The sequence below is a fragment of the Canis lupus genome, chromosome 5, assembly GCF_048164855.1.
Source record: "Canis lupus baileyi chromosome 5, mCanLup2.hap1, whole genome shotgun sequence".
Lineage (NCBI taxonomy): Eukaryota > Metazoa > Chordata > Mammalia > Carnivora > Canidae > Canis > Canis lupus.
In genome coordinates this window covers 25,778,255-25,798,530 of record NC_132842.1, presented here as the reverse complement: position 1 = coordinate 25,798,530, position 20,276 = coordinate 25,778,255, and the positions used below count along the sequence as shown (strand labels likewise).

Sequence of the window (20,276 nt, the reverse complement as noted above, 5' to 3'; positions counted from 1 at the left end):
GGGGTAGATGCAGGGCGACTGCTCGGAGAGAGCAGGGGTAGTGAGCTCCCTTCCACCCTAGTGTGAACCAAGTAGCGTGCAGAGGATCCAGCCAGGCCTCTCTCCTAGAGACAAAGGGCCTTCATGCTTCTTGCTGTAGCGTCATCTTCGCATGGGCTAGGCTTCATTTAGTATCTTGGGTGCTTATGATATGTTAGGCCATGTGGCTTCCATTTAAAATGTGGCTTTTAGGGGATCCCTGGGTGGCTCCATGGTTTAGCGCCTGCCTTCGGCCCACCGTGTGCTCCTGGAGTCCCAAGATCGAGTCCCACGTCGGGCTCCCTGCATGGAGCCTGCTTCTCCTTCTGCCTGTGTCTCTGCCTCTGTCTCTCTGTGTCTCTCATGAATAAATAAATAAAATCTTAAAATAAAATGTGGCTTTTATGTACTGCTCTTTACCCTGCATCAGAAACCATTAGTCCTTACTCATTTGTGCATTTTTTTCCGTATTCGAGTTTAGTTTACTAAGAAAAAAAAAACTGTGAGAGCTCCTTTACTCTTTCCAAGGCCCTTAGGCAAGTGCCATACCATATTTAATCCCCACCACAGCACAGAGTTAGGTGTCCTCGCAAACCCATTCTCTAGAACAAGGTTTTGGGACTCAGGGTAACTAGCTCATGGTTATGTAGCAAGAATGCTGCAGAGCTGGGATTTCAACTAGGGTCTGGCTGGCATCAACACCCTCCCTCATTTCCATTCATCGCACTTCTAGAAACAATTTGTAGTACTCAGTAAATAATGAATGAATGAGTGATTCAAATAATGATATCTTATTAGTATTTTACATGCAATCATATGAATTTTTCCAGAAGGGCTCAACACGTAATTGATCAAGCTTCTCATTAGGGTATCTTTTTTTTTTTTAAAGATTTTATTTATTTATTCATGATAGACATAGAAAGGGAGGCAGACACACAGAGAGAGAAGCAGGCTCCATGCAGGGAGCCCAATGTGGGACTCGATCCCGGGACTCCAGGACCACACCCTGGGCTGAAGGAAGGCGCTCAACCACTGAGCCACCCAGGGATCCCAGGGTATCTTTTTTTTTAATGTAACAAATGTGTCTATCTCTACGCATATTATTAAAAAAAAAGGATAAAATAATAAATGTAGCTATGTTTCAACCTCAATAATCAGACTTATTTGAATTTTATTTTTTCTGGCTTTATTAGCATATACTGGGCTTACGACATGGTGTACGTTTAAAAGCACACAGGGATGCCTAGGTGGCTCAGTGGTTGAGCATCTATCTGCCTTTGGCCCAGGGCGTGATCCTGGAGTCCCGGGATCGAGACTCACATCGGGCTCCATGCATGGAGCCGCTTCTCCCTCTGCCTGTGTCTCTACCTCGCTCTGTGTGTCTCTCATGAATAAATAAAATCTTTAAAAAAAAAAAAGTTTAAGGCATACAACTTTTATCATAAAGGGAGGAAACACTTGTTACAATGCAAACAAGAAACTTTGTTTTCCCTTTTCCGTTTATTGCTATTATCCCTTGTGTGTCCTGTGTGTCTGCTCATGGTGGGCTGGCTAAGGAAGATTATGCACAAAGTGGATAGGAGAAGTGTATTGTTGGGTCACTGAACCACACGCCCTGATGGCCACTTGCTTAGGTGTGCTCCATATATGAATCGTTGCCAGTCACGATTAAATGTGGAATCTTTCCTATGATCTGGGAGGTCTTTTCAGGGTTCTTTGCTCTGAGTCCAGAGGCACCTTGACTCTCCATGTCACTGGACAGCTTTCTTCCATTTACAACCCGCAGCCACCTGCCTAAGCACGTTTATCCGAGTAGTCTTATCTTGGCCTGATCTCTCTCATGTCTCCTAGGTGAAAAAATCAGGCAGTTTAGCAATCGGCCCAAGGCCGTAGCTCATGAAGCCAGAACTACATCAGATTGGATGTTTATTGAAAAGAAAAGGATAGAGGCAAAATGGCAAATATGTTTTTACAAATTTGGATTCAGATTGGATGTTGCCTTAATAAACGTTACAAGGGGTTATTAGAATTTTAGATCGGGACCTGAGGTGGATTCTTTATCTTATCTATCCATCCATCCACCCACCCATCCCTTGTACGTGCCATGCTCTCTGCCTAAAGACGCACAGATGCTTTAGAATGACGACACAGAAGTGCAAGAGGCGATGCACTGAAGGGACACTACTCCCTGAGATTTTCAGGATTTTGTTTTTGCAAACGTGATTCCCTGGAGAGAGGAATTTCAACTTTTGATAGTTTCTACCTCGTCCCATCCATGAGAAATCCTCATGCCTGCCACGGTGGTATGGGGCAGATTGTGATGGCTGGCCAGGTCCACAAGTCTGCACTTGGGTTGGTTTCTGAATGTTTAAAGAATTCTTGCTTTAACACTGTTAGCTTCAGAGGTAGCAGTAATTAAAAACCAATGCTACTTCCCTCCCTTTTTGTTTCTTTTAATATGATGAGCCCCCAGAGCTTCTGTAGTCATTAAAAAATAAAATGCTTGTGCAAAGCTTGTCCCCATAAGCCTTTTTGAGCATGGCCCCCATGCATACAAACCAGGATGTCTTTGTTAAGTAGGGTAAGCCTGTTAAAACGATTGAGCTCAGTGTTTCATAATCACATGGCAAGAGATGTGAGGCGAGTGGATCTCTCTTGCATTGAACGTGGCCTGTAAGTGACAGGAGTGTATATCATCACTGTTGGTTGCTTTCATTGGGGAGGAAATGGCTCTGATCATAATTATCTCCATGGTGTGGACTGGAGATGGCAAGCTACTGTGTCACTTGGAAATTCATTTTTATGAACACCTGACCACAAGTGTGTAAAATGGCCAAGCAGAGCCATGCCCAGGCTCCCCATGTGGGGAGACTTGCTTCCTCCCAGCAGGAGCAGGGGTCAGGGTGGCCGCAAAGAAGCCCCCCCCCCCCCCCCGCATAGAGAGCCACACATCAGAATGACAGTTGCCCTGATGGTGTTGGAGATACTCCACACACGTTCGGTTGACATAAAATTGACATTAAAGGAGTTCCAGAGCTTTGCACCACCGGAGCTGCCCCCAGAGTCCCCATGTTCTTGTTTATTTGCATGAAGTTAATAAGCAGCCATAAAAGTGGAACCTGTATGGCAAGGACTTGGTTTAATAGGGGTTCCTGTGCTTTTTCTTACTGTGTTCATTAAGATGCCTGGTCTTAAAACTAACAGAGTGAAAGGTATCCTAACCATCCTAAAATTGGTATTTTTAGCAATGAAGAGAATCCTATGCCGTGACCCATCGTGCATCATTGTTCACGCTTTGCCACAGGCGGTCCTTGCATTCACTCACACTGTAGAGAATGGATGGAATTGCTTTTGCTGACTGGTTGGGATACGCCAAGTGTAAATATTGGAAGTGAATTTTGCCTGATTGCTTCTTTCCCCTGTCTTTAGCCAACAAAAAGACGGGGCTGTAACTAATTGAAGCTGAGACTCAGCGGCAGAGACATCCGTGAATCATAATACAAGTCAAGGACGGTTGATACTTTGGCTGCCTGGCAAAGTGACACACCTTTTATATTTTGGGTCAGAATAACATTGTGTCCTTTCTAATTCCTGAGATGCTTGGCTTCCTAAAATGACCATCTTTATTTAGATTAAGGACCCATTTAGAGTAGTTTTAATAATGTATGGTTTCATACATAAGTGGTTCCATAATTTATTTCACCATTATTCTCTGTCAGGGTCTTGAATGTTATTGTTAATTAAGGGAGGGGGAAAAAAAAAAAAAAGACCAGTATCTCCCTCCAGTCAGCCAGGCAAGTTGCCCTCGTTATCAATTGTTGTCTTAAAAACAAACCCCAAACAACCCTGGTAGCCTGTCAATAATGTCCAGTTAGTGAATTAAAAATTGCCTCAGTAAATCTCATCATCCCAGGTTCACAGGTGAACTGCCTCCTAGCTAGAACCCATTTATCACGAGTAACCCATTTACCAGGGGAACCTTCTACTGATTTACGCCCAATGCCTCCCTCCCACACCTGAATTATTAATGTGCATATTAAGGAGATCCCCTGCCTTCATCAGCCAACGCGTTTGACTTTCCCACACAGCTGAAGCCACAGATCTTTAGGTTTTATGTCCTCTAGGTGAAAATCCCTAAAGGAACAAATCCTTTTTTATATAAATGAAGTACACATGACTATAAGCCTCATGGCCTAGGGGCGGGGGGTGGGTTGCGGGATTTCCAGAAGCAATGCTGAAGCAAACATGGAGGGTTTGCTCTCTCTGAGCATAGCTTCAGGACACATCTGGTGTTCCTCTTACTTCTAGATCTTTCTGTGCTTTGCACTGTGATCCCTCTGTGCTGAGGTGGAAGGTTGCCAAGGTGTCCACAGAGGTCACAATGCTTTGGGTCGCTAATGAAACCTCTATGTGCAAGCCTGAAAAATAAATTGATCGCAAAGCATATGTGTAGTTACACGTACGTAATTATCATCTCAGATTCTCCCTCCATGGGAATGCACTCTGTCCTCAGGGATTCATGCGTTCAGGTGTCCTCTCTCTAGTCAGCTGATCCCCCAAATCCCAGTGCCTTTGTGCTGTTAAATATATTCATGATACCGTGGAAAACCTCACAGAAAACCTCACACAGTTATATTTCCCAGGGGAAATGTGGTTTCCAAAATTGATGCCATATGACCTTGGGAGGGGAATTAAAATCGTTTTCATAGTGACTCGGGTTGTTGTTTTTAAAATTTCGGTATCATCCTGTCCTTGACGGGTTTTTGGGTTTCAGCATCAGTCCTGTTTCTGTTTCACTGTTGTTTTCAGTAACGGAAGACACAACTCTTTGCAGAGGGGTTTGCTTTCCCTCCGTCCATCTTCTAGAAAAACAGATCATGACTATTTGCAAAGTGGACCTGCAGCAAAAGGCAAGATCATAGGTATCACACTGTCCATAGCTTAACATTGTGGACGTTTTAAGCATTTAAGCATTACCGACTGCGATGCTGTTTCCCTCGTGTGTCTTGTTCTCATAGAACCATGACCCCTGTCACCCCAAGTCCCGGAGGAGCTTATGATCTCTTCCATAGTATCTTAGAAAGGCTTCTTTCCTGATAGTTTCTACTGACGTGGATGATTATGGGAATATCTCCAATGTGTTTGATCAGATTGTCCTCATAACATTGTCTATAACAACAAGCACACAGAATTGGAAAGCTGATTGTAATACCCTTTCGAAGCGAGGGTGGGATGATGCTGGTCACAGTGGGCACCTGTCACCATATCATCAAACCTCTCACCATTGAGCAACAGCGAGAAGGAAAAAAACAAAACAAAACCCCCAAAAACCCAGGCAGCGATTTGTTCTCTGCTTTCACTTTTGAACTCACTGTTAAAGCTCTTGCCACACTTAAATTGTAATCTCCTATTTATTTCCCACGCGTATAACCTCCTTCTCTTCGAGGAGTCTATTTAGCAAATATTGTCAGTTCTGGAAAATTATGATCGTAATTTTGGTTGCCCCAGTTCAGAGCTGTCATTTTAAAATTGAAGAACTATTGTAATATGCTTTGTGGTGGTGTTATTAAAGATAACAGTAATTATTCCAGTAACTTTACCAACAATAATCATGGCAGGTGACTTTTCGGTCTCAAGATTTGACTCTCCAAAGCCTTTTAGGATTGACGTGAAATGGTGAAAAAGTCCTAACAGGAGCAAAATAAAATGAGTAGTGATAAATAGGAAAAAAAAAAAAAAAAAGGCTCTTGAAAGGTTGAGACTATATACGTGATTGGTCAAAGGTACGCTGTTTATGATCTATTTGCTTCCATGACCACTGATGCCGCTTCATCCAGTTTTGAGTAGCATAGTACCATGATGCTTGACTTACAAACTGAAAAGTTTTCAGCAAGCGCCATAGTTCAAGTTGAGTTATTAAATGTAAACCTCATGACTTTCCCTTTCTAGAAGTCCCCAGATTCAGGTGGCCACTTTGGCCCTATTGAAGAATCCCATTGCTAGGGTCTTGGGATTTATATGCCCTCCCGAGCTATTTTTTTCTCCCATCCCCTTTCCATGGGTGGGATAATGGGCAGAGAAACCCAGGAGCATGGGAGTGTGTGATGATATTAGAGGCTTTTGTTGTTCTTGATAGTCTTTGGTTTGTTCTATGTTGTTTTATTTGGCTTTGAGGGAAGAATATATTAATTCCTTACTCTGGAGTGAGTTGGAGAGGATTTTGAACTCTGGAGTCTTCTGTCAATTTTACTATACCGGCACATGTACCAAATTTGTGCACAGGGGACACTGTGTGCGGCTAGAAGCCATGGCGTGGATGGGACCCCTGTCTCTGGAGAGCCAGCTTGGCCACAGGGGAGCCACAAGATCTTCATGTGTTAAGTGAGCCTGTGTGATGCTAAAAGGAAGCCCAAGGCTGTTTCTTGTGGACCAAACCCTAGCTTGAGATCCTTGGGTCTTCATATCCTCATGGTGATCTCAGTCAAGGAGGGGCGATTGTAGGGACGGGCTGTTAGGAAAAATAATGTAGCCTTTCTTCTCAAAACCAGAGCATTAGGCTTGAGCCACTCAGTCTGTTTCCACTTCCCCCTGGATCTCCTCTGTCGTGCTGGATCTTGCAAAGCTGGGAGAGGCACCCACTCCTTGGGCTGGGGGGCGGCCCTGGTACCTGGTCTACCAGCCATACCGAGTTGCAAGGGAGTGTTCTCAAAAGAAAAATGCTCCATGGGGAAACAAGAACTTGTAACTTCTTCAAAATTTTCATCACAAGTTTTTGCCCTAGCACATGAAACTTGGGTTTGACCCCATCCATCTTCTTCCTGGAAGGTGGAGTGGGAGGTAAGGAGTCAAGAGTACCAGTGAGCATGCTTTGGACTGGATGTCCTTGTTTCCCCCAAATTCATGTGTTGAGATCTAATGCCCGGGGTGATTGTATCAGGAGGGCCTTTGGGAGGTGGAACCGTCCTATGGTGGTGCCCTTATAAAAGAGAGTTCCTTCACCCCTTTTGTCACATGAGGACATGGTGAGAAGACGGCCGCCCATGACCCAGGAAGCTCTCATCAGACACCAAATCTGCCGGCGTATGGATCCTGGACTTAAAGCCTCCAGAACAGAACTGCGAAAAATAGATGCTTGTTGTCTACAAGCCACCCAGCTGATGGTATTTTTGTTAGAGCAATCCAGACAGAGATAGGGTGGGGAGGGGAGGGCTTGAGCAGCCAGCTGCCTCCCAGTGTAGAGTTGTAGCAAAAAGAGCTGCTTTGCCTCAGGAAAACAGTCATGTAGTCACTTCAAAAGAAACCAAACATTGGACAGGAAAAAAAAAATTGTGATACTTGGTTCAAAACTTTGGATGTTCAGGGCACCTGGGCGGCTCAGCTGGTTAAGTGTCTGCCTTCGACTCAGGTCATGATACCAAGGTCCTGGGATCGAGCCCTGGGTTGAGCTCCCTGCTCAACAAGGAGTTCACATCTCTCTCTGCCCGTCCCCTTGCCCCCCTGCTCATGCTCTGTCTCTCCTTCAAATAAATAAAATCTTAAAAAAAAAAAAAAAAAAACAACTCTTGGATATTTGGTTGCACAAGACACTAAGCAGTGAGAAGCATAAGGGCAGTGACTATGTCTTACTCATCATTGTGTTTTGAAACACATTGCCTGGCACTCGATAGGGTTGTTAAATAAATGAAGGAAAAATACAGTGGAATCAAAGAAAAAAAAGCAGGCGCTATGGCAAGGTCAGAGAGCACGTACTTGTGAAGAGGTTATCATGGGCAGGTCTTTCTTTTGTCTTTGGCTGGCAGGATTATCACCCGTTTCATACTTTCGGGTCTTTAAGGATGTTAATGAAGAGAACATAAAAAAATGTGTTCCGTGTCTGAATCATCTTTTCCAAACAAAAGGAAACTTATTTTTCCTGCAGTTACTTTTTCTGAAATCTGGCCTTGCACCGCGCTGCCATCCACAGGTCCACAGCATGAGCCCATGTGTTCTGAATGCATCAAACTTAAAGAAATCCACACTTGGCAGATTTTTTGGTCCTGACAGGTCCTTCCTAGGAAAATCTCAGTGGCACACGTTGGGCTATAGGCTATTCAAAGGTGGTTTCAGATCCTGGGTTCTAGCAATCCAATTATAGTTAGCCAACAACCTACAGAAGAAGGGCAGGAGATCAGCTACGTCAACCCTGTTACCATGAGGCTGGCTTTGGCATTTATTTCTCTGGAGCTTGCAATCTGCCATGATCAGACGTAGTGTGTTTGAGCTCCTAGCTTCCAGAAACAAAAGAGATTAACCACCATTTAAGAAAAGAATTCCACCCATTGCTGGGCCAAGGAAGGTGTTTCTTCATGTCAGCGAAAGCATCATTGGGAGCCATCACTGGTGCCTAATTTTCTCTCGAAACCTGCAATTACTTTTTTTTTTTTTTCTTGTTCAGGTTGACCCACCAAATTTAAGCCACTCCAGAGGGGTCTATCCCCTCTCCTCTTAAATATAGATAGATAGATATTTCATTTTTAATGCTCTCTTCCAGGTTTTTTGACAGGTTATGCATATGCTAATAGAAATAAGCTTATTATTTGAAGCACAGAGCTGCTTGTCACCGAAGCTTCATTAACACCGTTATCACCACCTGACATTTATCTTATAATTTTCTAGAGCTGACTGTTGTGTCTCCATGGAAACCCAAATTGCAATTGAAACAAGTACGGTAATAAAGGCATCCACCGAGATTGACAGCATGCAAAGCCTGGTTACATTTGTGTCTGGTTCCTTCAGTGGCTACAGCTGGAGAGGGGGAATGTGCACTTTGGGTGTTTAGAATTAACTCTGTCGCTTCACGTGTGTCATACCTGACTCTGCGTACGTGGCAAGTTTACCATTAATGTCGTGGGTCCTGATGTTAGTAATTAGGTCACTCATTCTTATTGGAATCATCCCAAGGCATTGTGAATATTGGATGTGAAATTAACCATGATCCTATGTGGATCCATAAGGAAATTCTTCAGGGATGACTCTGACATGGTGAAGTGTTGGTCCGGCCTTAGGATGGATTCCTTTCCAGGCACGGGGGGCGCCCCCTGACTTGAACTGTCTTCTCCTGCCTTGATATCGAGGAACCTGTGCTCTTTTAAGATCATGACTTCACATCAATTTGGTTGATGCCTCAAAGCGAAGAGTCATGAAACTGGAGTGGGTCCAGAGTGAATTAATCTGAAATTAATTTGATTCTGAAAGACTCCATCTGGCTGTGTTTGGGAAAGGCAGTTAGACAGATACATAAACAAATGATCATCTGTATTCATTGTGCCAGATGTAGTGTCAAAAAATGAAGAAATGGCTTTAAAAAAAAGTCAACTATGGGGAATTTTGATATAATGATATTCAGCCTCTTAGAATAACAGCTATTATAATTTAGCACAAAATCCTATTTTTATTCTTATTTGTTTAGGGGGTTAGATCCGTTGGTGTGTTTTTAAAGAAATAAGCAAATTAAACGTCAAAGCCTGTTTTAATTGGTGATTGAAGATGCTCCATGGAATCTGTGACATGCTGGGGGAGGGGGACTTATAGATTCCTGAGTCAAAATGTGGTGTTTGGTATTGATTTCATCTTAAGATCTGATGTCGGGATTCGAAAACTAGCAAAGTAGAATGTCATCTGGACTTTGCCTTTTGATACGTAATTTTGTAGCATGACCAACTGGCGTGTTCATATCATAGGGAAACATACCCAAGGAGCTGACGTGCATGGAATTCTGGAAGTCGTCCTTGAGTAATGATACAGACTTGGCAGTGTTTTTCCATTACTTTTGCAAATTTCTTTAAGCAGACTATCAGCGGGGCGAACGTCTTGGATTGCTATCTAGGAACTCACTGCAATCTCTATAGATAGAGCCTCTTGTTGCCTTTTCTTATGCTGGGACAGAAACCTTCTAGAAAATTCATGATTAGTTCCTTGAATGGTTTCACAGGCATCTAGTATGGGCCCTTTATTTCCAATTTTCAGACCCCAATTGTGATGTCCTGAAGAGAAAGAATTAAAAGTTTACTTCTTGATCAGTGAACAAACATAATTTACTTTAGAAAAACAAAATCCCCAAAGGGAGCAGCTTCTCTCTCCCCAGATTCCCACCCACCTCCCTCACTTGTCCCAGCCAAATGCAACAAGAGCCGTGATAACAAGCTGGTAAAAATAGAACAGACAACGTAGAGAAATTAAACCCTGCCCCCCCCCCCCCGAAAGCTGAAGCGTCTTAGCAGAATCGGTTGCAGTTGCTGCATTTCATGACCGCAAATGAGATGGTACCCAGATCGTGAATTTTGATGCACACAGTGTGTTAGGATGAGAGAGTAAAGTCTCAGGTACCTGGAGCCCCTTGGGGGATGAGTCAGCCTTATTAGCTAAGTTTGCACTAGAGTTGAAAGCCTATCCTTTAAGGCACTGGTTCTTTATTGTCTCATTTTGAAGGAATCCTTCTTAACAATGAATTATATATTTCCCTGCCTTCTTACACAGCGTTACTGAGCATAATGTGACCCTTTCGATGAGACAAGATTGCCATTTTACACATTAATTATTCTGCTGTGCAGCTGTCCTTGGGAACTCCGGAGAACAGAAGTCATCCCCGGCTCTGAGTGGGCTTTCCACTGCTGTGCCCCTTCAGATGCGTCTGGCGGCTGTCACTCCATGGGCCACCTATCGCAATCCCTCTCATTTGCTACTTGCAGTCTCCTGTGGGTTTGAAAGGCAGATGATCAAGGCCTGTGAAGAACCAGCGTAAAGCCCAAGAAATCTTTTGAGGAATGGATTGAGAAGCTCCCCCAAAGAATTTGAAGAACATAAATATCAGGGCAGGAACTTTTCGACAAACGTTTTGACTGCTCTGAGATCTTTTTTCTTCCTGAATCCTCTTGCTGGCATTTCACAAGACGTGGGAGTTTGAAGGCATTACCCCCCAAAAAAGAAATACATCTGAACCTAACAAAGTGTGAGTCCGGAGAAACACATTCCTCCCCCCAAAAGTGGATGCTGCTTTGTGATCTGAAACTGTCACTAATATGACGCAATTAGTTCCTCTAGATACTACTGTCAGCTTCAGATTTTCCAGATCACTGGAAGGAAACAGTGGCATCGCTAATCGCCAGCACATTTATATCTAGCCTTCTACTGCTGGCTGCATCCCTTAGGCTGGCATTCATTTTCACTAGTACTCCTTGATTACACACCATTTATGACCGAGGAAGGGAAGGCCAACTGCAGGTTGAGGAGAGACCAGCCTGAGATTCAATTTTGCCATTGATAAATGGTAAACTGAATAATGAATGGACACATAATCAATATTTAACGGAAGGGTAGATAGAGTTCTGAATTCAGGGCAAGCGCAAAGGTCAGTGAAGTCTTTGTCCTCTCGTCCGCAGTAGGAGAGCCCCTACTCTCCTACTGAATGGTTTTTGCCATGGTTTTATCACCAGAATAGCCAGAATGAGGACAGTGGCAGTGCTGGGGCAAGTGGACCCAGCGGGCATTTCGAGAAAAATAGGCATGACTCAGTAACTCATTGGTAATAGGTGTATCGACCCTCAGATTCAATAGAACAGTGCCAGATGGGATAACACGGTTCTTTATAATCATGCTTCTTTATAATTGCATAACATGTGACTTAAATTTTACAACTTTAGAGCCTTCTTGCTATATTAAATCTCTTTATTCAGAAAATATGTGTTAGGGACACAGTGAGACTCCCCAGGCACCGTGCTCACCTTCCGTATGAGGCCTTCTCTCCCCATCTTATTTAGAATCGCACCCCTCCACCCACCCAACGCTCCCCGTCTCCATCCTGGGCTTCATTTTTCTCCATTGAGATGACTGACCTCTGTCTAATCTCTGGGAAGCTCACTTCTTTGGCCATTTGGCCATATTATGCTCCCCCCCCCCCTCCACTGCCCCACCATAGAAATAAGCTCCATAAAGGTTGTTTTACCTCATTTTATTCTTTACTGTCTCTCCAGCACCTTGAAGAATGCCTGGATTGTGGGGGTCATTTTATAAATACCTATGGAATTAATGATTGAGCAAGACATCCCTGTCATTGAGAATTTCACGATCTCACCATGCACCTGACTGGGGGGCTCAGTGAATTACTGCCTCCGTGGGTTCAGCTGTCAGAGAAGGGGAGAGGGCTGCGCTGGCAGGAAATCTGCATGATGTGTGTCTTTGCATAAGCCGCTGCTCCTGGTCTCAGATTTGGGTCAGGGGAGGAGGCAGTTGGAGCCCATAAGAAAAACAGGGAAGCCACACGTGAGACCAAACCAGAGGAAAGGAAGACAGGAAGGGATTACTGTTCGGTGTGTGGAGTTCGAGGTGGGGGCAGAGCCTTCTGTTGGCTGCAGGTGGCGGAGAGCAGATTTGGAGGGTCGATGGGACCAGGAGGGAAGGGATTGCCCCACATGGGGTAGTGAACGATGAGAGCGGGCTTGCTGCAGGCCCGAGTACAGAATGGGCATCCGATGCTAATCCGGGCAGTGGTTGCCCATACACCTACCCCTTCCCATCAGTCCAGCTCATGACTAATAAAACAAAATTCTTAGAGTAAAAAAATAAATAAATAAAAATAAAAATAAAAATAAAAATAAAATAAAAAGGGGGGCTGCCCTGGTGGCTCAGTGGTTTAGCACTGCCTTCCGCCCAGGGTGTGATCCTGGAGACCTGGGATCAAGTCCTGCGTCAGGCTCCCTGCATGGGGCCTGCTTCTCCCTCTGCCTGTGTCTTGGCCTCTCTTTCTCTCTGTGTCTATCATGAATAAATAAATTTTTTAAAAATCTTTTTTTAAAAAAAGGGCTTCTGTGGATACCAGTAAGCCCCTACTTTAGGGCATTGCAAGTGTAGATGGGCAGACAGGCCTGTGCCTCCCAGCCCGAGGCAGGGGGCAGTGCACTGACGGCCAGCCCCTCTTGGGTCGCTCCAGCGGGGACGGTCCCCCGTGTCAAGTGCAAGCAAGCTTGTGGGTGGAAGGGGCGCTGGGGCTGCTCTCTATCAAGTCTTAGCCCCCCACGGTGAGCTTTTTTCTTTGAAACCCACTGCAATGGTACAGCTCCTCCTCCTCCTTTGCCTCTGATTTTCTCATATCCCACGTAAAGCTTTGACCCTCCGGATGAAGCATGTGTGGGACGTCGCGTGTGGGTCCCCGTGGCCAAGTCAGCCCCTTGCTGCAGGCTTCCTGCGGCCCCTTGTGCATCACTCTATTCTGGGCTTTGTGTTTTGGTTTCACGTTGTGCACCCTCTTTTCCTTGGCTGCGAGTGGCTTCGGGGCATCAGTGACCTATTTTGCAACCCTTCCTTCAAATCTAGCACCGTGCCTGACATAAAGCAAGTCTCCCATAACTGGGTAATCGGAAGGCAAGGAAAAATGAGAGGTTCTGCACAAGAATAAGCTTCAAGGGGGTTTAACAGAAACCAGCAAAGGAGAGGCGTCCGCTTTCACCAGCAGTGTGTCTTTGGGGAGTGGAGACTGTTGTCAGCCGCCCCGATGGCTTCGTCTTGCATAAATAACTCCTGGCCAAACAGTGTAGCCAGAGGTGGAAGCAGGAGTCACGCGCCTCCAGCAGCACGGTGGCTGGGACCTAGGGACGGGGCACGGGACAGAGTGTCAGTGCTGTTTGCTCCCCTCAAGGTGGGTGTCTCTTATTTGCACCATTTGCTGCCAGCAGGTGAATACAGGAGACCTTTTAGGTGAAGATCCGCCTTCAGTATGGGGAGAGCCCCCCACTCTTATCTCCGTTTCATACTGATTCACATTTCGCTTCCTTGATGGGACCAAAGCAGCATCTCCCCCGTCGTCCAGGAGGACCATTTACAGTTACTTGCCCAAGCAGACAGGTGAATTCTGCAGCACCGGGCTGTGGGCAGGTAGATGGGACAGAGAGGGGACCTGGAAGGGCCGTGTGCCCAAACCCCCCCCTCGCCCCGATCCATCTTCCCATCCACAAAGTGGGGGCAGTGGTACTGACCTCAGCCTTTGGGGGGCGAGGATTAATCAATGTGAGCTCCTGGAGGACTTTGCAAATGTGAAGCCCGATATAAATCTTACCTGTGACTATTATTTCCCTGTTGCCATTTCTAAAAGTTCATCTGAAAAACCCTCTCCCTATGCAAATGCCTTCTGCTCTGCTCTGCTCTGAAGTCCACTGAACTATTTCTGATAAATCACTGAGCGAAATGAGTTCCCTGGGCAGGGGCCATCCGCAGCCGACGCCTCACTGCCTTCCCAGCGAGGGTTATTACATGTTCAGACTCCAGGTACCCCCTGGATGCCTCCACATTTGCTTCTTTGTGGGGGTTTTCCAGCTATCTGCTTTTTACTAGCAGTCAAGTAGAGATACAGTAATAAGGTTTCCCTTTCCCTTGGTGAGTCCACATGTGTGTGTTGTGTGGCCTTTTCTGCGGGAGTCACTTCCTACGAGTCAGGGTTACATTTCGCCCTGGTAAACAAACGTGGAGCTTTTAGACCTCCCTCCAAATACAATCCAACACCAACTCCGGCGATCCAGCAGGATGCCCATCACAAGTGTGCTCTTTCCTAGTCATCTGTGAATGAAATCGATACGTCCCGTGCATTCCTAATAAATTATCTGGTTTTTTTCCCCCACTTTGTCAAAGCACAGAGATGAACCTATTCCATGTTTGTTTACTTATAGGAAGCTTGAACTTGGCTTCAGGGGAGCACAAATTTATTTGCAATTGGGCCATTTGGAGAAAGGCTTTGTCTCCTTCGGTGACTTAGGGTATGATTTGTTCCAGTTAATCTTCTGTGAGTTCACCAGCTGACCTCCAGATGTCTCACCTCGGGGATTTGGGAACCGGTGTGGCCTGGGCTCCCAAAGCTTTGGTGACCAGCGGTAACAGTACCTTCCAGGTAAATAGAGGAAATGCCAGTGGTTTTGTCGTCTTGTTGGCGAGACAGAAGACCTCCAGAGAGTTTTTTTCACATTTCCCAAGACCATTCAGCAGCTCAGAATCATCCCACTGCAATTAAGACGTAGCCATGTCAGTCCAGTGGCAAAGGTGCTCTCTGGAAAGTGGCCACAGAAGACGGACATTTCCCTCGTGATGACCCCGAAACAGTACATTTTCCAAATGATGTGCAATTCCCAGAGCTTGAGGTTAGATGACAAGTGATTCTTTTCTCCCAAGTGAGAGACCATGGAAGGTTTAGAAGTAGAGGCTTGTGACTTCTGTCTGCGTCTCTGCCGGGTTGTCCGTGGAGCAGGGCAGGAAGTAGCTGGTGCTGGACCCTGGGTGCCCCATTGCCAGTCGGTGGAGGAGCGAATTCTGTTTTAAAATAATAAGCAACAGCAACCTGGACAATGTAGGAGATTGTAACACTACTGAGCTTCCTGGCCTTCCCGGTGTTGCCCATGCCCGCCGGAAGGTACCAGGCTCATCGCCAGCTTCCCTCTGCCTTTGCCCGATGCGGCTCAGTCTTGGACAATTTCCTGCGATCATCAAACAAAGCTTGTTTCTCCATGTGCTATTACTTAAGTACGAGTGATATTTAAAAAAAAAAAAAGATTCCCAGGCCCTTTGAAAGAGTGTCCTGTCCTCTGAAATGATGGGACTGCATTTGGGATATTAGGAAGAATTGGCACAAATTGAGAGAGATGATGCTCTGGTAGCAGCACCGAGTCATCAGCCATCCAGCAGCTCGGTCTGAGCCTGCAGGCTGCACTGCTCGGTGTAGGTGACACCTTGTCAGCTCCGTAGCCTCTGCCTTAGTCACCTGTGAGCCCCAGGGGACTGCATCAGGCACAGGGAATCACCCCCAGGCTGCAGGCAGCTGGTCATATTACCTAAATTATCTTCTCCATACATCATCATCTGGACCCAAAGCAGAGTCGCAGGCTTACGGAAGAGTCAGATGAGAACTGTTGTATCTTTTTGTTCTGCAAGGAAATCGAGGTACAGAGTGGTTTCCTGGTTTACCTGGGACCCCACGGCTAATTTATCGCTGAGCCAAGATGAGAACCCAGGCCATCCAGCCCATTATCTCACAGACTTGCTGTCAAGTGCCTCCAGCATTGGTGTCGTTATTCTTGTTTTCCCAAAAACCCCTGATGAAATAATATTCTAGTGAATCTCAACTCCCACTAGTTTTGTTTTTTAAAAAGTATATTTGCAGCTAGAGGATTTTAATTCAAGTTAAAATTAAAAATTGTTTTTCAGTTGCACTAAGCCTGTTTCAAGTGTTTAGTAGCCACTTGTAACTATTGGCTACCTGTTGGGTTATGCAGTTACAGAACATTTCTATTACTGGCCAGGGTTGGGCAACATGGATACAAGATATTCTAGAAAACAAAGATAAGGTGGATGAAAGGGATAGGAACAGTATGATTGTTGATAAACCATCAGGGAGATTAGCTATCTTTATACAAAATTTTTCTAAGACAAGCCATCCTTTTGTGTTGTTTTGGGATATCTTCTGAAGGGGCATTTTATGTCTTTTTTTTTTAAACATTAGTACAGTTACTTATGGCCACATATTTCTTATACCCATTTTGTAGTTTGTTATTCTTCTTTTCCTCTAGATGAATGGACATGGAATGCAGAAAGTTATTTTCCAAGCAACAGTATGACAGAAGAGAACTCTCAGTTCTTTCCTCATCACTCCCCAAAAGAGAAACCTGCAATTCACTGGGCCTTAGAAAAGCTTATTGTTGTGGAATTAATAACAATAATATGTTGAATCAATTATTGCAATTTTTATAATATTTGACTGCTTAGAGGAAGTGCAGAAGATTTTGCATATCCTCTGTTGATCTAGTTTTCTTTACACAAAAATAGAGTAGGGAAGTAGGTCAGTGCCTGTGCTAAAAGCAAAAAGTAAGTGCACTCATTTTTTTTCCCCAAACATCATTATATTTTCGTCTTGGCTCTGAGGCTGATACCACCATTGCCCGCTGGCTTGGTGCTCTCTAACTTGTGGTCCGATTCCATATGGCATCTGTCCTAGAGGAGCCTTACATTTGGCTCCCCGCCAAGAGCAAAAGCAGAATTGGCGCTCAGCATCTTGTAGTTTGTAGGTGAGGTGCCAGCAGAGACGTATGTGCTTTTGTCGGGTGCCTGCAAGTGGCCACTGAGTCTCCAGGAAACCTCACCCTCGAGAAACCCAGTGTAGGGGATTCTAAGCCCTGACAATTGGCCTTTACATCTTAATGGGTCCAGACTCCGCAGACGCCTCTTCTTAGGGGTGTGATGTTGGAAACGTCACTTCACCTCCAAGACTCGCAGTGGCGTCGTTTCCAACACGGGGACGATAGTGTCAACTTTGTGGGGCTCTTGCATTATTGTATGTCAAGTAGCTGGCAACATTTTCTGGCAAAGTGTAGGCTCTCAATAAATATCTGAATTTGAATCTAATTCCTGCACTGCACTGGGTGCTAAAGGTGGCTAGGGAATACAGAGAAGTGAGCTAGTCTAATTTTCTAAGCCTGAGGTCAGATTCTAGTAAATAGATGATCTTACTGAGATTCGGGTTATCTGTTCCCATAATTACCCCTCTGTGAAGAGCACATTGGCTCTCTGTGGCCTCTGGCAAGTACCCCCGAAGGTTTAACTGTTGGACACATAATTTCTGGCTTCCTTAGAAGTGTCAGCGCGTACAGCCTCATGAGGACAAAAGAAGTCAGTAAGTCTCTGCTAAAAACAGGCATCAGCCAGGAAGAAAGCTGGGAGACCAAAGGAGGAGGGGCTTGCCTGCATTAGAGCGAAGTTAACCAGTCTGCCGCGGTACTGTTAGGATCTAGGCGTGGGATTCAGCCCTGTGGGGTCGGTCGGTGGGGTTAGAGCCCCCTGTCCTGCACAGCAGCTTTTGATTGAGATGTGCTGCTGTGGGAGTTTGTGTCAACCAGACATTGTTGGATTTACGTAAGGGATTGTCATGCCCTTAGCATTTGATGATAATCTTTGGAACAGTTGTTTGCAGAATGGCAAGTAGATGGGAAATGATGCGTAGATGTGGATGAGAGGTGCTCATTGATGTCACCCTGTGGGGAGAGGGAGGAAGGGGATCTGTGGAGATGGAGATGCTGTTGTGTGATTAGGGAGAAAAATGTGCGTTTTAACATAGTCTTAATGGAGTTTCAAGTTCAGCCCTTGGCCCTCTCCTTTCTGTAGATAGTAGAAGGGTGCGTGCGTGTGTGAGCATGCACACGTGTGTGTGTTTTAGTGCTCCTTTTCTTCGGCAGTGTGATTCTAGGGACCCAGTAGGATTTGCTCTTCACCTATCTTTTCTTAGATGCACTTGCTCACTCTCAGCCCAAGGGAGGCCTGACACAGTGTTTTGTTCGACCACGTGACGGATTAGGAATATTTTGTGCTTTGGAGACCATTGGGCCTAGGGTTTGAATTCTACTTCTACAATGTGTAAGCCAGTGATCTTAAGAGAGGAGCTTAATTCTTAGATGTTTGCATCTGGAAAATAATACTTTCTCATAGGGTTGTTACAAGGATTAGAAATAATGAGCGTAAAAGCACCACACCCGGTATCTGGCATGTAAGCCCTCGCTGAAAGATAGGCATGATTATTTAGGATATGAACTGTGTTTGAGTCTCCACTATGAAAAATTTTGGATTGAAAGGAAGATTTGTAATGGTCACTCGTGTCGAGGGCATCACAAGTGCAAAGGAGAGATTTAACAGCGGAAAAAGCTAACACTCCTTAGACACTTATTCTGGGCTGTGCTCTGGAACAAGCACCCGACTCTGTGACATGGCAACTGTTGCTCCCACTTACCAGATGAAGAGTTTAAGGCTCAGAGTGGCACAGTTGGGAAGTGGTGATGCCGGAATTGAGAGCCCATGCCCCCAGCCGTGACAGCCCACCGCCTCAGGATGATCGGAGGTCTGCAGGCATCCCTGCAGGATGGCTGATGGGGAAGGGTTATGAATATGCACTTCCCAACATAAAGAGCACAGGCTAGAGGCACAAACCCTCTTGTCAGCTTCCCTTCCTTTGGGTGCCTCCATGAGTACTTTTTTGAGGAAACGAAAAAGCCCTCCCCCCACCCCTGGGAGGGGTGGGCAAGACAATGATGGGATGCTTGCTGTATTCTGAGCTCAGACATCAGGACTAGTGTCCCATCCCTGACTCCTCCATTGTATTAACTGGGCTCTGCACAGACAAGATGCAACACCCCATTTTTGGAACTTCCGTTCCCTGTTAGCTGAGACCTGTGGCAATGCCTTCCTCGTTTCGTCCTAGCTGATTGTCAGCAGCAGTAACCACAGTCCTTCCTGCCCCAGAAATACATCTTGCCACACTCTCTGCTCTCAGGGAGCTGTGAGCCCTGCTTCTGTTTGGCCCGCAGCCCCACCCCCGGAGTCTGCTCCAAGGGGTTCCAGTGCTCACCCACTCCTCGGAGGGGGACGTGTACAGTACAGGTGCACAGGAACACGATAAACGATCAACCTCTGATATAAACAAGCATTACATGGCACCTAAATTGTTGAAAGTAGATCTTGCACTCAATATTTTATTCAGCAGAACATTTTTTTATAACAATAAGGTTGATTAGAGAAAGCTCTGAAAGTGCTTCAAGTTAGACAGTCTGATTGTTTATCTCAAGGATAAAAAAAAATATTAAGTGGTAAAATAAGGGGAAATAAGAAAAAAGTGGAAATTGGAGCAGGGACCTAGTGAAGAGTATTTGCCATCATTTTCCTCTCGGGATTAAAATGAATTCAGGATTTCTCCTTCCCACAGGCATTTCGTTTGTCTTTTAGCCATCAGGCAGGGTCTTTTTTTTTTTTTTTTAATCTGGGGCTCAGGATGACCCTGGGTCCACAGCAGACTGCAGGTGCTCTGGTGATCCTTGATGGTTTGCTTTCACATAATAAGGAGCCCTCCTTAAGATCCTTGAGCATCTTCTAATTATTATCCCCAGGCTGCCGTGACATAACACCTGCCATTTGCAGAGAAGTTTTAGTGCACGTGGCCCCCTGTTTGACCTTTCTGCCTCCTGAGCTGGGGGCTGGCCAATGGTCATGGGAGTGGGCTCTGCAAGTCGTGTGTCGGGTTTGCACTTGCTTAGGTGTATTTTATTGTCGCTGGACGAGATGCTAAACCCAAAGCACCATACTGCAAATGAACGCTGTTCAGGGCATTCAGCCTTGTGGCTTGGCAGAGTGGGTGGGTTTGGGGGCCTTAAGGAGTGGGTGTGGGTGTGGGAGGGGAGATGAAGAGGTAGGGGATTTTGCTTTACTGT

At 45.5% G+C, this 20,276-nt stretch overlaps 1 protein-coding gene across 14 annotated transcripts in view; it reads left to right on the top strand.

Annotated features, from left to right (window-relative positions):
* The window catches only part of CELF2 (CUGBP Elav-like family member 2), an 815,242-nt gene that overhangs the window by 632,151 nt on the left and 162,815 nt on the right, over positions 1 to 20,276 (top strand). The window contains exon 2 of one of the 14 annotated variants that reach the window (XM_072825860.1): positions 10,534 to 11,005. The exons of the other annotated variants lie outside the window; for them this stretch is intronic. The gene's annotated coding sequence lies outside the window, so the exon portion shown is untranslated. The remainder of the gene's footprint in view (positions 1 to 10,533; positions 11,006 to 20,276) is intronic. 14 annotated transcript variants of the gene reach the window in all.